Source organism: Caretta caretta, chromosome 1 (genome assembly GCF_965140235.1).
Source record: "Caretta caretta isolate rCarCar2 chromosome 1, rCarCar1.hap1, whole genome shotgun sequence".
NCBI classification, from domain to species: domain Eukaryota; kingdom Metazoa; phylum Chordata; order Testudines; family Cheloniidae; genus Caretta; species Caretta caretta.
Window position 1 is genome coordinate 293841685 of NC_134206.1, and position 17609 is coordinate 293859293.

Sequence of the window (17609 nt, forward strand, 5' to 3'; positions counted from 1 at the left end):
TATATATTATATATTGTTCTGGAAGACGGTGTTTACAATAAGATGGTGAAATCTGGATGTGGATGGTACAAACTTATGGTCTGAGCCAAAGACACTGAAATCAATAAAAGTCATGTCATTGACTTTTATGGCCTTTGGATCACACTTTTTTTTTTTTTTTTTTTTAAAGATTTTTTTTGTCTCCGGAGCCTTTACCAATGTAGTCCCACATGGCTCTTCCTTTCCCCCATATTACTATATCTATAGGAAGCTATTAGGAGAGCTAATGCTACAGCCTGGGCTAAAGTGTCAATAATATGCAAACAAAAGCCAGTTTTCTTGATTCCTGGCCAAATTTTGCAGCTGGTGTAAAGAGCAATGATCAACCAATACTCCAAGGTCCTTCTCCTCTTCCGTTACTTCTAATTGATGTGTTCCCAGCTTATAACTAAAATTCTTGTTGTTAATCCCTAAATGCATGACCTTACACTTCTCACTATTAAATTTCATCCTATTACTATTACTCCAGTTTACAAGGTCTTCCTGTATGATATCCCGGTCTCTCTCTAAATTGGCAATACCTCCCAGCTTTGTATCATCCGCAAACTTTATTAGCACACTCCCACTTTTTGTGCCGAGGTCAGTAATAAAGAGATTAAATAAGATTGGTCCCCAAACTGATCCCTGAGGAACTCCACTGATAACCTTCCTCCAGACTGACAGTTCACCTTTCAGTAGGACCCCCTGTAGTCTCCCTGTTAACCAATTCCTTATCCACCTTTCAATTTTCATATTGATCCTCATTTTTTCCAATTTAACTAATAATTCCCCATGTGGCACCTGTATCTTCCTGGGTCTCATATAGGTTGTAGTCTCCATTGACTCTTCCCCTTTTCCTATAGGACAAGCCTCTCTTCTCTTCTTCCTTGTCCTTCCACCTTCAGTGACTACCTGCTGAGCCCCTTCTTCATTTTCCAACTCTGCAAACCTATTCTTGAGCTCTGTTTCTCCATCACTAGCCCATCTTTTTCTCTGCCTGTTTCTTTTAGTCACACGTTTCCATGGTCCACTTTCCTCACCCAGCAGTCTCCCCTCATAATTTCTCAGTTCTGCTTCCATCTGCAATCTAAGCTTTTCCCTTCAGCTACCTCATGTCTTTTCTCCATAATCTGCTCGAACCCTCTTCTAAACTCAACCAGACTTTCCACCTGCATCTCCAGTCCTCAGATCTTTTCCTCCATCAGCTCTATCAGACGACATTTCATGCAGACAAAACTCTAACCAGATACCCACTCCAGGATCACGTACATACCGCAGCTTCCACATCCAGTCATCCTCATTGTGTCTTCCGCTACATGGGTCACTCCCACTGCTGCCTCTGTATCTGTCATAGCCTTCCCACCTAAATCCTGTTAATCTGGGAAACACAAACCACACCAAAACACCACCACCACCCACAGCAAAAACAAACCCCAAACAAGCACCACAATACAAACTCCCACTGAAACTCCCCTGTTTACAGCTCTGTTTGATAGCTCCCATGCCCCTGCAGCTGTCTGATTCAGCCATGGCCATAGTGATCCAGTGTTTTGTGGCCTTCGTGCTTGAAAGTTGCAACTTATTATAGAGGAATGATGCTGTATACCCTGGAAAAGATCCAGCTGGTTCAAAACCATCAGCATGGCCTTCACAGTTACAACATTCCATGACTGCTACATTCCATTGGAACAATGAAACTGTAGCAAATAGCGGGGAGACAACAAAGTGTGGAAGACTGATCTGTCATAGGGGCTAAACCTATATTATGGAACATATTCCTGCAAGAGGGAGAAATGACCAGGGGCCTCGCCGTGTTAGAAAATAAACACAAAACCCATCTTTTTAACTTGTCTTGTACTGAAAACTTTGCCCACATGGCATAGACACAAAGCAACCAACTCACTCACACACACTGAACAATCAACTTAATAAAGCTATTTCTCATGCACTTTACCAAGAGAGAATGCTATTGTGTTTATTGTTCTGATGAAATTGGGAGGGCTCAGTCAGAGAAGGGCCGGGTACCATATAAGTACACAGAAAGAGGAGTGATTGTGAATTACCCTTGGAAAATACTGTACAAATTCTACAAATTAAAAAGATTAATATCAGCATATTTATTTCTTGTAACTGAAAACTAATCAAGCCCATGGCTTTGGGAAGGTTGTTGCCTCTTTAAATGGGGAATTTTAGAAATGTGTTGAAACACAGGAAAAATGAAACATGGCGTCAAAAATGCAAGTCGTGCAGAATGAGAGAAGCACGTGTGTTTGTAGAAGGGGTGTTTCAAGCTGCTCAGCTGTACCCAAAAAATGATGAAGGAAGCATGAATGAGGGAACTAGGAAAGAGCTTTGCTGCCTGAGAAGCCGCTCTCGCTAGGGATGAACCAAGAGGGAATGTGCATAACCAAAACCAGAGAAGGGAACCAGAGCACGCACTGAGACAGCAGAGCCTGTTTGCAGCCAGCTGAAAATAAAGAATGTCTGAATCCAGGTAAAATCAAGAAATCTACCTCTTGAGCAGAACTAGTTGTTAATACTTGATTGTGAAGGATACCACAGCTTGTACTATTTAGATTAGAGAAGAAACAAAGCAGAGGCATCCTGGTAGAAGTATATATACATAATAAATGGGGGCAAGAAAGGCCAGTTAGGGGCGCCTCTTGACCAGTTCTAATAATACAAGAAAAAGCTAATAAGCCATGAAATTAAAGCCATATAAAATGGTAATAATTTTATGCACAACACCCAGTCATTCTAGAGAAGTTCCTGCCAAGTGCTTACTGAGGGCCATGAGTTTAGAAGGATTCAAAAAAGGATTAGGCACTTGTATGAATAAAGATAGCAGCAGCCGCTATATTAGCCAGGAAAAAATGCATAAGGGATATGAACAAAGCCAACCACTAAGGGTATGTCTTCACTACACAGTTAATCCAAGTCTGAGCATCCAGGTTAGCCTAGCCTGTCTGAGAGCATCTCCACAGCAAATCCTTCCCATGTTACTGTGTCCTTGCTGTTTCTGTACTTGCCCATGTGTGTCTGGGAGTATATCTCATGGTTCTTTATTTTGAGAAGCTCTAGGATTCTTTCCCAGTCAACTGTGTCAAGAGGGAATTGTGGGAAGAGCACTGGAGGCCTATCAGCATTGAAGTGATTTTGCCCACATCCTCACTGGAAAGTGGACAGGTTCCAGACTGAGTGAAAATGAAGCCTGAATTCTAATCCACATCACTATACTGGTTAATTAGCCTGGGCTTAAAGTATCTCCAAATCTGGTCAGAGCTTTTTCTGCATGGAAGGAAGTGGGGTTTGGGCTAAAACCCAGGTAAGAGCCTAGGTTAACTTTGCAGTGAAGAAATACCCAAATGGGGTTAGGAAGCATTACTTCCATAGACTCTGGCAAAAATTCCCGTTGTGAGAATTATGGGTTTTTATTGGAAGCATTGGGTGCTGTTAGATGCTGAACTAGAAGGACTATCAATGATCCAACAATTCCTATGTAAACAATAACTGCCATGACACTATGAGAACAAGCTGTGACTGTGATGTTTGGAGATAATACCACTCTGCTATATTTCAAGATGGTTAAACAGAAGCAGTATGTAGTATACAAATAATCTTTTAACAGTAGGCAACAAATGCTTCCTTTTCCTTTGCAAATTTTGTGATTTCAACAAAAAAATATCCAGTTAGCATGTGGACTGAAATAGAATGATGATTATTGCAGCATTTTATAGTCAATCCTGCAACAGCTACAGGCTTGTTGGCATTTGAGTTTAGAAACCCTTAACTTAAAATGAGTAACAACTCACAATTTAATTCTTCTGTTTGAATACCCCTGCGATTGTCTGATTTTAAGACACAAACGCCTCTGCATTATTTTAACATTGTTTGTTACTATGTAACTTAAGATTTGTTTCTTGGCTTTAGATCTTTTCCTTGAATCAAAAACCGACCTTTTATTGTTTCTAAGTTAGTGCTATCCAAAACCTTTGTTCAAACAATGTGTGTATAAACCATTTATAGATCCATGAAAAAGTATATATTTCCACAATATCTTTGCTTTTGAAAATTACAGTGTTGCTACAAACACTGACAAATATTTTGAAAGCTTTTCCTAATGCTGATATTCTTGCTTTGCAGGCTTGATTGTTTTATGAACAGATAACAGTGGTTTGAAAAACTAAAGCTCTTAAATCAAATTTTTCCAGCAGTGATTTGTACATGCTCTTTAAAATTTTATTCCTCACAATGGATACTGAAGCTTTAAATATTAATGTGATTTTAATATTGCATAGAAAAAGACAGAAGGTTGAGACCTTCTTATATTTTAATATAATTCCTACAAAGTAAGTACCAGTTATGCATTATCAAGGCTTGATTCGACTAGTGGCACATCAATGAAAAATAACAAATCTGAGCTCCATGCCATGAAGAATGTTGAGCTCCTCTTTCATTATTCACTCCAATCTCATAACTTTGGTGGCATACAAGGCATGAAATGCATTGTCAAAAATATATAGTTCAGAATACAGTGCCATTAAATATTTTATCCAATTGGCCACAGTGCTGCCAAAAGGATTGAACTTTAAACTGAGCCCTGTTCTGAAAAAAATGACACTTCAATGTGCTTTCCAGCTGTTTCTGCAGATAAAGGTTTTTTTTATCAGCATTTTTTTAAATCCAATGAAACATGGCTGTTTTTTCGGTGAAGGTACAGCACATTGGTTTACTACCATCTTATAAAGAGATTATAAAAACAAACCCACCAATGATGCCATCTCTCAAACTATTGTTGAACAGTTAAAGCTGGGGTTTGTGTAATGCCCTCCTTTTTGACCTAAAAGGAACCATGAAATTAGCTCCTCTTAAGGCAAGTTTCATGTTTTTATATCAGACATTTACTGTCTGATTTTGCATTTTTTAAAAAAAATCTTGTATGATTTTAATCATTTGGGGGAATTCTTCCCCTGGGGCAGGGGTGTCTGTGGTGGTGTGTTTGTTACGAACTGGAGGCCTACTCAAGGAGAGTACTATGTAGGAATTAGCTGTGTAGGAGAGTATAGTGAGGAGGTGAGGTTGGACCAAGGGAGGAATGGGGCCAAAGAATGTGCTGCAGTGTGGCTTTCCACCCTGTGTCAGCATATAATGCATGAAACGGCTTCTGCTGAGTGGATGTATGGATGGTCCCCAAATTTTGGGGGGGGGGCAGGATTCAGTTATTCAGACTGGCTGCTGACATGAATATTTAGGCCGTCATTAATTATTGTTTTATGGTGAAGCATCTAGGATATTTTCATAGGCATGGTGACTGAAATTCTCAACACCCCAGAAAGGCTGAGTGAATGAGCTTTGTGCTAGGGAACTATGTGGGGTCTGGGTGGATATGAAATCCTCCCAGCAATCCATAGAGAGGATAAGGAGACACCAGTGTAGTCTGTCCATGAATACTCATCGGCTGCCCTGTCCACATGGGGTTTGGGATCATTGGATCAGCCCAGTTTATGCACTCACTGCTCATATTCCTGATTTACCTACAGTCCCCACTTTACTCTCTTGTAGAATAAGCTGTAGTGGTGATTGGTTTCATGGCCACAGGTGGGTGCAAAGGTGACTCCACTTGACCTTACTATCTACTGCAATGTGTGGTGGTTCCACTACATTTTGGACCCTCCGTCACTACAGTGGGGAATGGGCAGCATTAACTTTCTCTCTGGTCTGCAGCTATCATTGTATTATCTACAGACGCAGCAAACTTCAGTTCCGGGACTGAGGGGCCTCTGCTGAGAATTATTATTATTTGTATTGTGATAGTGGTTAGAAGCCCCAGTCATGAACCAGGACACCAGTGTACTAGGCGTTGTACAAACAGAGAACTAAGGGGTGGTCCATGCTCCAAAGAGCTTACAGTCAAAGTGTAAGACAAGTGGAGACAAAGAATGAAACAATATTGGTCAGCGTGATAGGTGGTGATCTCAGAACATCAGCTACCTAACTGTTGTCAAGATCTTTGTAGGCATCATGGCAAAGGAGAGTTTAAAGGAGGACAATGAGATCATTTCACAGCGGTTTATGGGGCGCTTCTCCCAAGTGTGAGGGACAGCATGTGAGAAAGCATGAACGTTGTCTTCTTTCACATGCATCACAAATCGATGGAAATTGTTCAGCCATCTACCTGCTACATCATCAAGAGTTGGAAGGTGTTGCTGCCTGCCCTCCAATCTGCTGTTGTGCAGTCCTCCACTGCATGTCTGACCATCTGCATTGCTGACCTGCAGTCACGTTCTGGCAGCCAATCTGATTGTTAAACAGCCTGTTAAGCCTAATCCAGGACCTGCTTCTTTGGTTGCAAACAGGTGGATGTAAATTAGGGCTTCTGAAGATCATCACCATGTCTATCTCTCTATCCCAGACTTGCTGCCACTCTGCCAGGACGTAGCTGTCAGCCATAATATACCATTGTTCTCCCAAGACTAGCAATGGGCCTGCAGCACAGGACATAAGTGCATGAACAGCTGCTGCAAAAGGATGTTGCAGTCACTCATGGCAAGTCAGCAGAAACTGCAGGTGTAGGCTTTTCCTTCTGGAGGTGGGCACCTCTTCTTGTGGGAAGTGCGCTTTCTTTATCCGCATGAAAGGTGGTTTGTTTGAAAATCTAACAAGTAGGTGCTGAAGGCTGCATGGAGAATTCCCCACCTCATGTTCAAACCTGGGATTCCATTCAAACACAGCTGCTGTAGTGGAATATAGAGTGCGAGGCAGTCTCCTTAGACAGCTAGGTGGTAGCTCCTTTATGCTTTAAAGAGAAAGACTAGCATCTTGAAATGGTGATCTCTCCAGACTGTCCTACTTAGCAGTAGTTGTAGATTCCAGATAGCCTTCAGAGTTAGCCCAAAGTAAGTAGTACACATAGCAATAGTCCGGAAAATTGGCTACTGTTCTCATCCAACCTCTTGGGCAGAGTCCAGCTTTGCCAATCTTCATACAACAAATATTCAAATAAGGGTGACTTGTTTGTTAGCAGCTTGCTCTGATGGCCAATAGTAGCTGTAATCATACTAATGAACTTCCTCTCAGGAACTGATTCCCTGGAGGAGTGGATGGTCCTATCTAGAAATGTATATATTCAGGGCCTCCAGAGCAACACTATGTTGCCATGCAAATTTAATGGGGGCTAGATATCAAATTATGATCCAGGAAATGGAAACTTTTTCGGAGTGGATTTTTATTTGTACGTATGTTTGGGGTGGGGAGTGTCATTTGGAATGCTGATAAGGCTGGAGCTTTGGGCATTCTTTCTACCAGGTCAGGATAGGGCAGGAGAGATTACAGAAGGCTGATATTTATATTTATAGCTCAATGAAAATTGGCTGAAGTCCAAACTATGACCTCCATGCACAAATCTATTGTCTATGCAGACACATTCGGTGCACTGGGCAGGGATTTCATTTCACTACAACAGAAGTTACTAACAATACCTTGTCATTGCAATTTTTCACACGTTTTCAAGTTTTTCTGTTTTCAATATCTGAGTAAACACATCTCTCCAACCCACTGCCATAGGCTACTAGGCTGGAACAGCTGAGTCTCAGCTGCAACTCAAACATAATGAAAAAAATGAAAACATAAAAGAGCCAGTTAATGGCCACAGCCATTCCAATAGGTCCTAGTCCCACAGGCATTGCAAGTTTTGTAACAACCTGGCGAGAGTGACATGATATTGCTTTTACTTCTTTTGTTGCTAGTGCTACCATCTCTAGTGTCACTGGGGAATTGTCCAGCAAAAGCACTTCTGAAAATAGTATGACTTTCAGTGTTCAAAGACACTTTGAGAAAATCAGTGATACTTTTGAACAACACAAAATCCACAGTCCTTTTCCTTTTCCTTTTTCTATCTAATGAGCTATTAAAAGACTTCTGTATTAAGGGAGTTGGTTAAAGTAAATAGTAAATGGAGGGTATGAGTTCCAAGGTATTTATTGCTGGGCAAGTAACTGCATCCATTTTTCTACCCACGTGTTTTCAAATATTTAAACAAATTCACTCAATCTGTTGGTGCCACTTCTGAGTTCAGTTTCTGCAGTCATTCTTGCAGTTGAATTTTACTACTCAGAACGCCTGCAAAGGGAATTTTAAGGTCACTTGTTTTCAAACACTTTTTGAAAGTAATTTTTTAAATAATATTTTGTGGTCATTTGCACTTCGGAACATGATTATGAGAGTTCTGTTCATCCAGTCTGGGAACAGGAAGGATATTGTGTAATTTATTTGACAATCAGAGCTCATAACAACAACTGGAACAGCACTTCTGAACTTCTGAACAACTGGAACAGCAAGCCATAGCGTAAACGAAATTCATAAAAAATGTCATTGGATAATTTCCCCTAACAAATTCAAGAAAATAGCAATCTCTTTGAAGGAATAAAACTCCCTTTGATTTCAATGAGAGCAAAATTAGGCCAATGCTGATTACCTTTGAAAATCCCACCCTATGGGTATGTTCTTCCCTTACATATATGTCCATGAACTTCATTCAGCTTTAGCTGAATATGCAAAAATTCAGGCAGCAGCCTACCCATAGGCTAGTATGAAAACATGCAGCTAACCATTACAACACTATGATTTTACCCTTGATTTACAGAATTTAAATGGGGAAAACACTTTAAGACAAAGAACAGCTGAGTAAATATTTTTCCGTCCAGCTTCTGCTGATGTCCACAGAGTACAAGAGCAGGTGATCATTATTTTTATGATATATTTTCATTACTAATACAATAGCTGTAGTACTTAAATATAGTGCCATGCTCAGGGGACGATGGGCACATGGGTGTTAGAAGAAAGAAAGTGGTTACCCTTTCACCCTTATTCTGCTAAATCCAATAAAATGAAATTAGAGGTGTGGGAGGATAATAGGATTATTGTAGAATCATCATTTCCTTCAGAATTCATCCTTTAAATTTAACCTTTGCAAGAGTTCATTATGCTGGCATTCATAGACCATGCTCATAAGAAAAAGTCATCCTGAATACCTGAGAGCTGCTGAGCTAACCGAGTAAACAACTGCAGTGTGTAAGTAACTGTATGTTTAAAATGTGTGTAATTTCAAGTAGCAATGCCAGAGTTTTCCTAGTTTTTCTTTTTTTATTGAGTGTGTTTGTACACATACAGAATTACAGTGGAGGTGCAAGGTGAGACTGTAAGACAGCGTGGGCTAAAAAGATAGCAATAAACATTCCATGTAGCCATCTGTACATTTTCATGTTAGGGAGAAACCTCCACAGCTTCCCAGCTTTCCAAGTTCCTGGCCAAGATCAGCAACTGGCTGAAAGTCAGCTGGCTGCTAGTTTATTCATGAAAGACTGAGGTGATGTTTGTGGGGAGACTGAGCCACTCACCATCTCCATACTGTCAGCTCTACTGAGGGAGTTGCTTTTGAGTCATTAAGGAGGTTTTCATTAAGTCTGGTCTCAATTGCTGAGATTGCTTCTGGAAGAGATCAGAATGGCCATGAAACTCAGTATCCACAAATAAAATGTAATACTCATTTCCTCTCACCTAGCCTTCCCTCAATTGCCCCACCAAAATCAGATTTAAAATCGCAAACCTAATCTCCAGCTCCCATCCTGAAGCACCCAAACTCCCTACAGAATGGGGAAAGAAGCAAAAGATATTGAGTTCTTGGCTCAGGTCCTCAACTGGTGTAAATAAGCATAGTTCTGTTGACTTCAGTGGAGCTGGACTGATCTATACCAGCTGAGGATCTGGCCCCTTGTGTTCACTTTAACAAATTTGTAATGCAATGGATGAGTTCTGTGAAGCTAGATGAGCACCCACCTTTGTAAGGCACTGGGAGATCCTCAGATGAAGAGTTCTATATTAAGAATTATTTTATTATTAATGTGTTACTTACAGTTGCAGCTTTTGGTTCTGAGGGTGGAATGACAACATAAAGACGTATCATAATCCATACATTGTTATTAAAGGATCTAAACAGGCTGTGCTTGGTGGAAAAAAATTACTTTGAAAAAAATGCAACTCTTGCAACATGTTCAATCATCAAAATATTCATTATTGGCTTAAAAATGAGGGGCCAGACTCTGCATCTTCTGTGAAGCACTCTCAGGGGAGTGAAGTGTGAATGGGGAGCGTACTGGCTCCATTGAAAGCCCACTCTTTCCCCAATCCCATGGAAGCCCTTTTAAGGGCGCTTTGTGAAGATTGAGCACCAAGGAGAGGACAAGAGGAACTTGGAACATGAAGTCCCCATTATATTCTTCCCACTTTAGCAACATGTGGATTCCCAGGTTAAGTTAAGGATGACCTGTCACCATTAACTCGTGCCAGTTCTCCCACAGCTATGTGAAATCTTCTCCCCTGAGTGTTTGAGGCAGTGACCTGCGGAGAGCTGATGGGATCGTTACAGAAATCGGGCTGCCCTGCAGGGTACAATGGCCGGGAAGCTGTGAAGGTGCAGGAACTCTAGGATGACCTGTTTTTCAGAGCCCAAACTCTTTGCTTGTTCCATACTAGGCAAACTTTACCCACCTGAAGGACTGATCAGGCAGGTAGTCGACTGCACTTATGCATACGACTTGAAAAAAAAATATCAAGCTACACCATGTCTTATGACTTATAGAAGAAAGTATCCGCAAAAAGAAAAGGAGTACTTGTGGCACCTTAGAGACTAACCAATTTATTTGAGCATGAGCTTTCGTGAGTTACAGCTCACTTCATCAGATGTGTACCGTGGAAACACGGTACACATCTGATGAAGTGAGCTGTAGCTCACGAAAGCTCATGCTCAAATAAATTGGTTAGTCTCTAAGGTGCCACAAGTACTCCTTTTCTTTTTGCGAATACAGACTAACACGGCTGTTACTCTGAAAGAAGAAAGTATGTGCAGCATCAAACTTCACACACCAGAGGAATTCATAGTACCTGTGATATGTCACAGCATAATACATGTTTGCAATTACTTGGTACCTTCCATCCACTAGAGGCACTGGGATATTAAGTGATTTATTCAAGGTCATACAGGAAATCTGTGTCAGAACCAGTGATAGAAGCCTGGACTCTTGATCCTGAACTGTGAATTAACCACAAAACCATCCTTCTGCTTAAGGAGTTACATGGATTTCCTAAGGAGAGATGCCTCAATGGTAACAGAAGCAAGTAATTGTTGGGGTGCTGCTGTGTTTTACGAGTTGGTGGTGACATCAGGGAATCAAAACTAAACTGAGAATATTAAGAGTAAGATGAACTCTGCTGTTACAACACATAGATTAGTGCTCCACAAATAGATGTGATAGGTAAACTATGCTAAATGCCCACCTGACTCTCACTAATTGGGGCATTCAGGACATAATCCTACAGTTACTTTATTTTTATTAAAATATATGTTGATCACCTGTAGACATGATTAATTGTTATTCATTATGAAAAATATTATCCTTTCACTTTTTGGCAGATAAATAACTTTTACAAACCCACAATTTACTGATTCATTATGTAGTAAGTACAGTAGTTCATAATTCCATTGTAAAGGGATTTTCCAAAAAAGGAATCAGATAATATTGATTTAGATTTTAACAGTTTAATACAAATCTGCTTTTATGTTTCATATTTTCTCCTGGGCACATACATATTGTCCTCCAAGGGATCAGTTCTTTTCATTAATATTTGTGGAGTCGACCTTCCAACCCCGTATTTGCATGTGTAAGGATAAATCTCATGAATAAGGGTTTGCAGGACTGGGGCCTCTGATCGTTCCATTTCCTCTTTAGAAAGAATTGGATGTCTTGCAAATTTAATGCATTAAAATTAGCCAGCCTCAAATTGGTGCTGTCTGATTTGCATTTTTTTTGTGGACTTCATTATAAAATTCAGATGGAAATCTCTTTCAGTAACCTTAAAAGTCCTTTCTTTGGAAACTTACTCTAAGATTCTTTTAATCTGAGACTTCTTTTTTCCTTCATTTTTCTGTAATTAAAAAAAAAACAATTAAAACTGAATTTGATTAAAATTAAGGATGGTTTAAAACTAAGATGGGTGAAGATTAAAGCAAAGATTGAGGGCAGTGAATATTAATTATGATTGGAGATGGTACTCATTGGAAGCCAGATCTTATTATTGTTATTCAGGGCTTGTCTACACTGCCCCACAGCTTGGGGTGAGCCCTGAAGTACTGCGCTGCAACTCCCCCATGTTGATGCTGTAGCCATGAGCTGAAAGGTTACTAGTAAAAAAATAACTTCAGTCTAGTGCTGCAAGAAGCAATTATTGAGTTGCTCCTGATCATAAGTGTTACTTTCACACTGCAGAAATGTAACAGTAGGGTTTTTCATGCATCACAGCACTGTAAAGTGCTGATCCTGCAAACACGTATCCATGGGAGTCCAATTAAATTCAATGGAACTACTCAAGTGAGTAAAGTTACTCACCTGTGTGAGGTTTCACAAGATCCACCTTGATTTGAATGTATCCATATCTTTGGTGATAATAATACTGCACAGGATATAGTATTGGATTAATTAATGGCAATCAAAATAATAAAAAAAAAATCAAAATCTCGCATCATTAGTAAAAACAGATGTCAATTTAACAGCATTTACAAATAAATATATTTGAAAAAATCCTTTACCTATCTGTCCAGACATAAGTTTAGGGCTCTGCTTCTTCTATTGTAGTCAATAAGGGAAATGATTATCTCAGTTACAATGGCTCAATCTCACTGAAATCATAAGGGTGATTAGAGGAGAATTTGTCTTGATTACATCATTTTGCAGTGTGCAGTGGGGATCAAGGACATACACCTCCCAGGACTATTTTAAGTGATTCTGCTCACATTGAAGTCAATGGCAAAGTTCCTATTGACTCAAAAGGTTCAATACTGGGCCCTTAGCATTATAATGAACTCTTGAGGGAAAAATGCAGAACCATAAACTCAGGCCTTGGCAGGTAAAAAGTTTTTTGGTCCATCTTTTGTGACTATTGAGGCTCACTCCTGCCAGGTGACTTCAATAGGAGATTGATCACATGTTTACGGTTAAGCAGGTGCTTCAGTGTTTTGCTGGATTGGAGACAGACTGCTCAGAGCTTTGCAGGATTGAGCTTTTGGAGATAAGGCTTTGTGTGATGTAATCTCAGTTCATTGGCACCCTCTCTTCTAAATTTCCTTTGTATTTTGCTTCCCTCCTAACACAAGTAGCATTTTTCTCTCCAAGGGAGACTACTAGTAAATATAGGTTACTAACTAGTTATCAGATACAAGGAACAGGATAACATTTATCATAGATATGCCTAGCCAAAACCAGGTGTGTTTTGTGTCCTCTATTCATATGCAGTGTGGTAATTTATTTGAAATTACCTTCTTTTTTTCCCATGGCTGGTAGCCCTAAAGATTTCCATGTGTTCTGCAATTACTTTTAGTCCCTTACTTATTATTTCACCTTAAGGAATGCCGTAACCTTCCTTCACTAATGGGAAGAAATAAATCCATTAGAGAAAAAGTTAGCATTGAGCTGAATATGCGCTACAGGGGAGAGCTAAAAGAGATATTCTCACATGGTTTGGTACACAGATGTCCTAACACAGCTCTGAAAGCTTCAAAACAAAAGGAGAAGATGTGCTCCTATGTATACCTTGGATAAACATAAAGGATTCAGCTGTCTACATTGGATTTTGCAGTTGAGATGAAAAGCAGTGTCTTTGTTTTAGTGAAGTAGGGTTGTGCATAACTGTTTGTTTGAAGCTTACAGGAGCCATCTTGTAGTCATTCTGTTTTATGTTTCCTTTGTTTCTGGACCTTTCTATCAATTTTTGCCCCCATGTCTTATGTTGATTGACATTTGCCAACCTGATTAATCAGGTTTGGTTTTAATTGGAGTTGCTCGTTTAAATTCCCTAGTCAATGACTAAAATCTCAAATGATCTTTTGTCCATGTTTTGAAGAACAATATTTTGTTTTTCTCTCTTTAGTTAAGGTTGAGTTTTGCCTTCACTATAGAGAGGGGGCAGGTGTTATTTCAATTAGATGTGACAACCAACCTTGGTTGCAGTTCTGAGCACACTTATTTGGCATTGTTGATTAATATCCTTGTTAACGGTTGCATCTCAGAAGGTGAGCCTCTTTTCTAGGCAGAATGGGTGCCAGAGAAGTTCCCACATAATGCACTTATGTAACACAAATGCAGGAGTTACTGGGTGAAATTTTATGGCCGGTGTTATTAAAGAGGTCAGACCAGAAGAACTAAGGTCCCTTCTGGCCTTAAAATCTACAAATCTATTTTCCATCAACCACTCAGGATAAATACTTTAAAACCAGATTTTGTATTCTGTTTTCATAATCATTTTTAAATACTTGACTTTAGTGGGAAAATTCTGGTTTGTTGTGCTCTCCATTTAATAAGGTACAGTGTGACCTGACTCAGTTTGTGATTTACAGCACTCTGCCCATATTATATACTGTTCCTTTTTCTTGCTATTTTGTTTTACTTGCTTCTGCTAATTCTTGTTTGTAATCTATTTTCCCCACTCATATTGACCTCACTCTTCTCTACTTACAAATTTTGCCTTTTATTTATAAATTTTTTCACTTGAGAAGAACCAGACTTTTTTAAGCTTCCTCCCACAGTCTTTCTGCCATATATTGGCTTTGATTTTTAATGTCGTGAATTTTGAATAAGAGGCCACAGCTTCAGATGCAGTCTTTCAGAGATCATCATAATATCTGCCTATTACTGTTTGCAAGTGCAACATCATAGCTGGAAATATACTAGTCAGTACCAAAAGCAGAGTGGCAGGAGCCAACATGAATTGGAAGAGTCAGCCATAAGCCAATGATCTTCCCTATCTGTCTGATGTAGAACACATTAGTATTTGAGATTACTCTGCACAACCTGTTGGATATGATTTTGATCTTGATCTCACTTCAGTTTTACAGTGATGTAATTCCCTCAAGTCCAGCAGAGTTACTCTCATCCTGCAGTGTTGTAATGTAGAACCTCCCAGGTTCCCATCCACTTTTGCTTTCCCTACTAATTCTTCCCGGTTTGTGAGCAGCAGGTCAAGAAGAGCTCTGCCCCTAGTTGGTTCAACCAGTACTTGCACCAGGAAATTGTCCCCTACATTTTCCAAAAACTTCCTGGATTGTCTGTGCACTGCTGCATTGCTCTCCCAGCAGATATCAGGGTGATTGAAGTCTCCCCTGAGAACCAGGGCGTGCAATCTAGTAACTTCTGCGAGTTGCCGGAAGAAAGCCTTGTCCACCTCATCCCCCTGGTCCGGTGGTCTGTAGTAGACTCCCACCACAACATCACCCTTGTTGCTCACGCTTCTAAACTTAATCCAGAGACTCTCAGGTTTTTCTGCAGGTTTTTGAGCTCTGAGCAGTCATACTGCTCTCTTACATACAGTGCAACTCCCCCACCTTTTCTGCCCTGCCTGTCCTTCCTGAACAGCTTATATCCATCCATGACAGTACTCCAGTCATGTGAGTTATCCCACCAAGTCTCTGTTATTCCAATCACATCATAATTCCTTGACTTTGCCAGGACTTCCAGTTCTCCCTGCTTGTTTCCCAGACTTAGTGCATTTGTGTATAGGCACTTGAGATAACCCGCTGATGGCCCCTCTTTCTCAGTATGAGGTAGGAGCCCTCCCCTCTCACGCACTGCTGCTCGTGCTTCCTTCTGGTATCCCACTTCCCCACTTACCTCAGGGCTTTGGTCTCCTTCCCCCGGTGAACCTAGTTTAAAGCCCTCCTCACTAGGTTAGCCAGCCTGCTTGTGAAGATGCTCTTCCCTGTCTTCATTAGGTGGAGCCCATCTCTGCCTAGAACTCCTCTTTCTTGGAACACCATCCCATGGTCAAAGAATCGACAGCCTTCTCTCCGACACCACCTGCGTAGCCATTCATTGACTTCCACGATTCAATGGTCTCTACCCAGGCCTTTTCCTTCCATGGGGAGGATGGATGAGAACACCACTTACGCCTCAGACTCCTTTATCCTTCTTCCCAGAGCCAAGTAGTCTGCAGTGATCCGCTCAAGGTCATTCTTGGCAGTATCATTGGTGCCCACGTGGAGAAGCAGGAAGGGGTAGCGATCCGAGGGCTTGATGAGTCTCAGCAGTCTCTCCGTCACATCGCGAATCTTAGCTCCTGGCAAGCAGCAGACTTCTCAGTTTTCCCGGTCGGGGCGGCAGATAGATGACTCAGTCCCCCCTGAGGAGAGAGTCCCCAACCACCACCACCCACCTCCTTCTCTTGGGAGCAGTGGTCGTGGAACCCCCAACCCTAGAACAGTGCATCTCATGCCTTCCAATCAGTGGAGGACCTTCTGCTCCGTTCCCTCAGACGTATCATCTGGTCCACTCTCCGCATTAGTACCTGTGGAAGAACATGAAAATGGTTACTTACCTGTACCGGCATTGCTGGTACATGGACATTCCCCTTTTTTCTTCTGGAGGTCACATGATGCCAAATTTCTTCACCGTCCTTCTGTCCCCAATGTGCAGCCTGCTCTGAATCTTCAGAACCTTGTGCCCATAGAAGCATATCCTGACATCTGTCCAGGAAATCTTCAGTTTCTCTTATGCAATGCAGGGTCGATACCTGTTGCTCCAGACCTTGAACCTTCTCTTCCAATATGGAGACCAGCTTGCACTTTGTACAGACAAAGTCGCTTCTGTCCTGTGGAAGAAAGACAAACATAGCAAATCTAGTGCAGGTCACAACAGCTGAATACCCCCCATCCATATTAGCTTCCTTCTATGAGCTTCCTCAGGAGTTATAGTAATTACTTAAAGGGACAAACCATCCCGATGTGTAGAAAGAATAGTAAATATAGCAGGCGACCGACTTGGCTTAACAGTGAAATCCTTGCTGATCTTAAATACAAAAAAGAAGCTTACAAGAAGTGGAAGATTGGACAAATGACCAGGGATGAGTATAAAAATATTACATGGGCTTGCAGGAGTGAAATCAGAAAGGCCAAATCACACTGGGAGTTGCAGCTAGCAAGAGATGTTAAGAGTAACAAGAAGGGTTTCTTCAGGTATGTTACCAACAAGAAGAAAGTCAAGGAAAGTGTGGGCCCCTTACTGAATGAGGGAGGCAACCTAGTGACAGATGATGTGGAAAAAGCTAATGTACTCAATGCTTTTTTTGCCTCTGTCTTCACGAACAAGGTCAGCTCCCAGACTACTGCACCGGGCAGCACAGCATGGGGAGGTGACCAGCCCTCTGTGGAGAAAGAAGTGGTTCGGGACTATTTAGAAAATCTGGACGAGCACAAGTCCATGAGGCCGGATGCGTTGCATCCGAGAGTGCTAAAGGCGTTGGCAGATGTGATTGCAGAGCCATTGGCCATTATCTTTGAAAACTCATGGCCATCGGGGGAGGTCCCGGATGCCTGGAAAAAGGCTAATGTTGTGCCCATCTTTAAAAAAGGGAAGGAGGATCCTGGGAACTACAGGCCAGTCAGCCTCACCTCAGTCCCTGGAAAAATCATGGATCAGGTCCTCAAGGAATCAATTCTGAAGCACTTAGAGGAGAGGAAAGTGATCAGGAACAGTCCGCATGGATTCACCAAA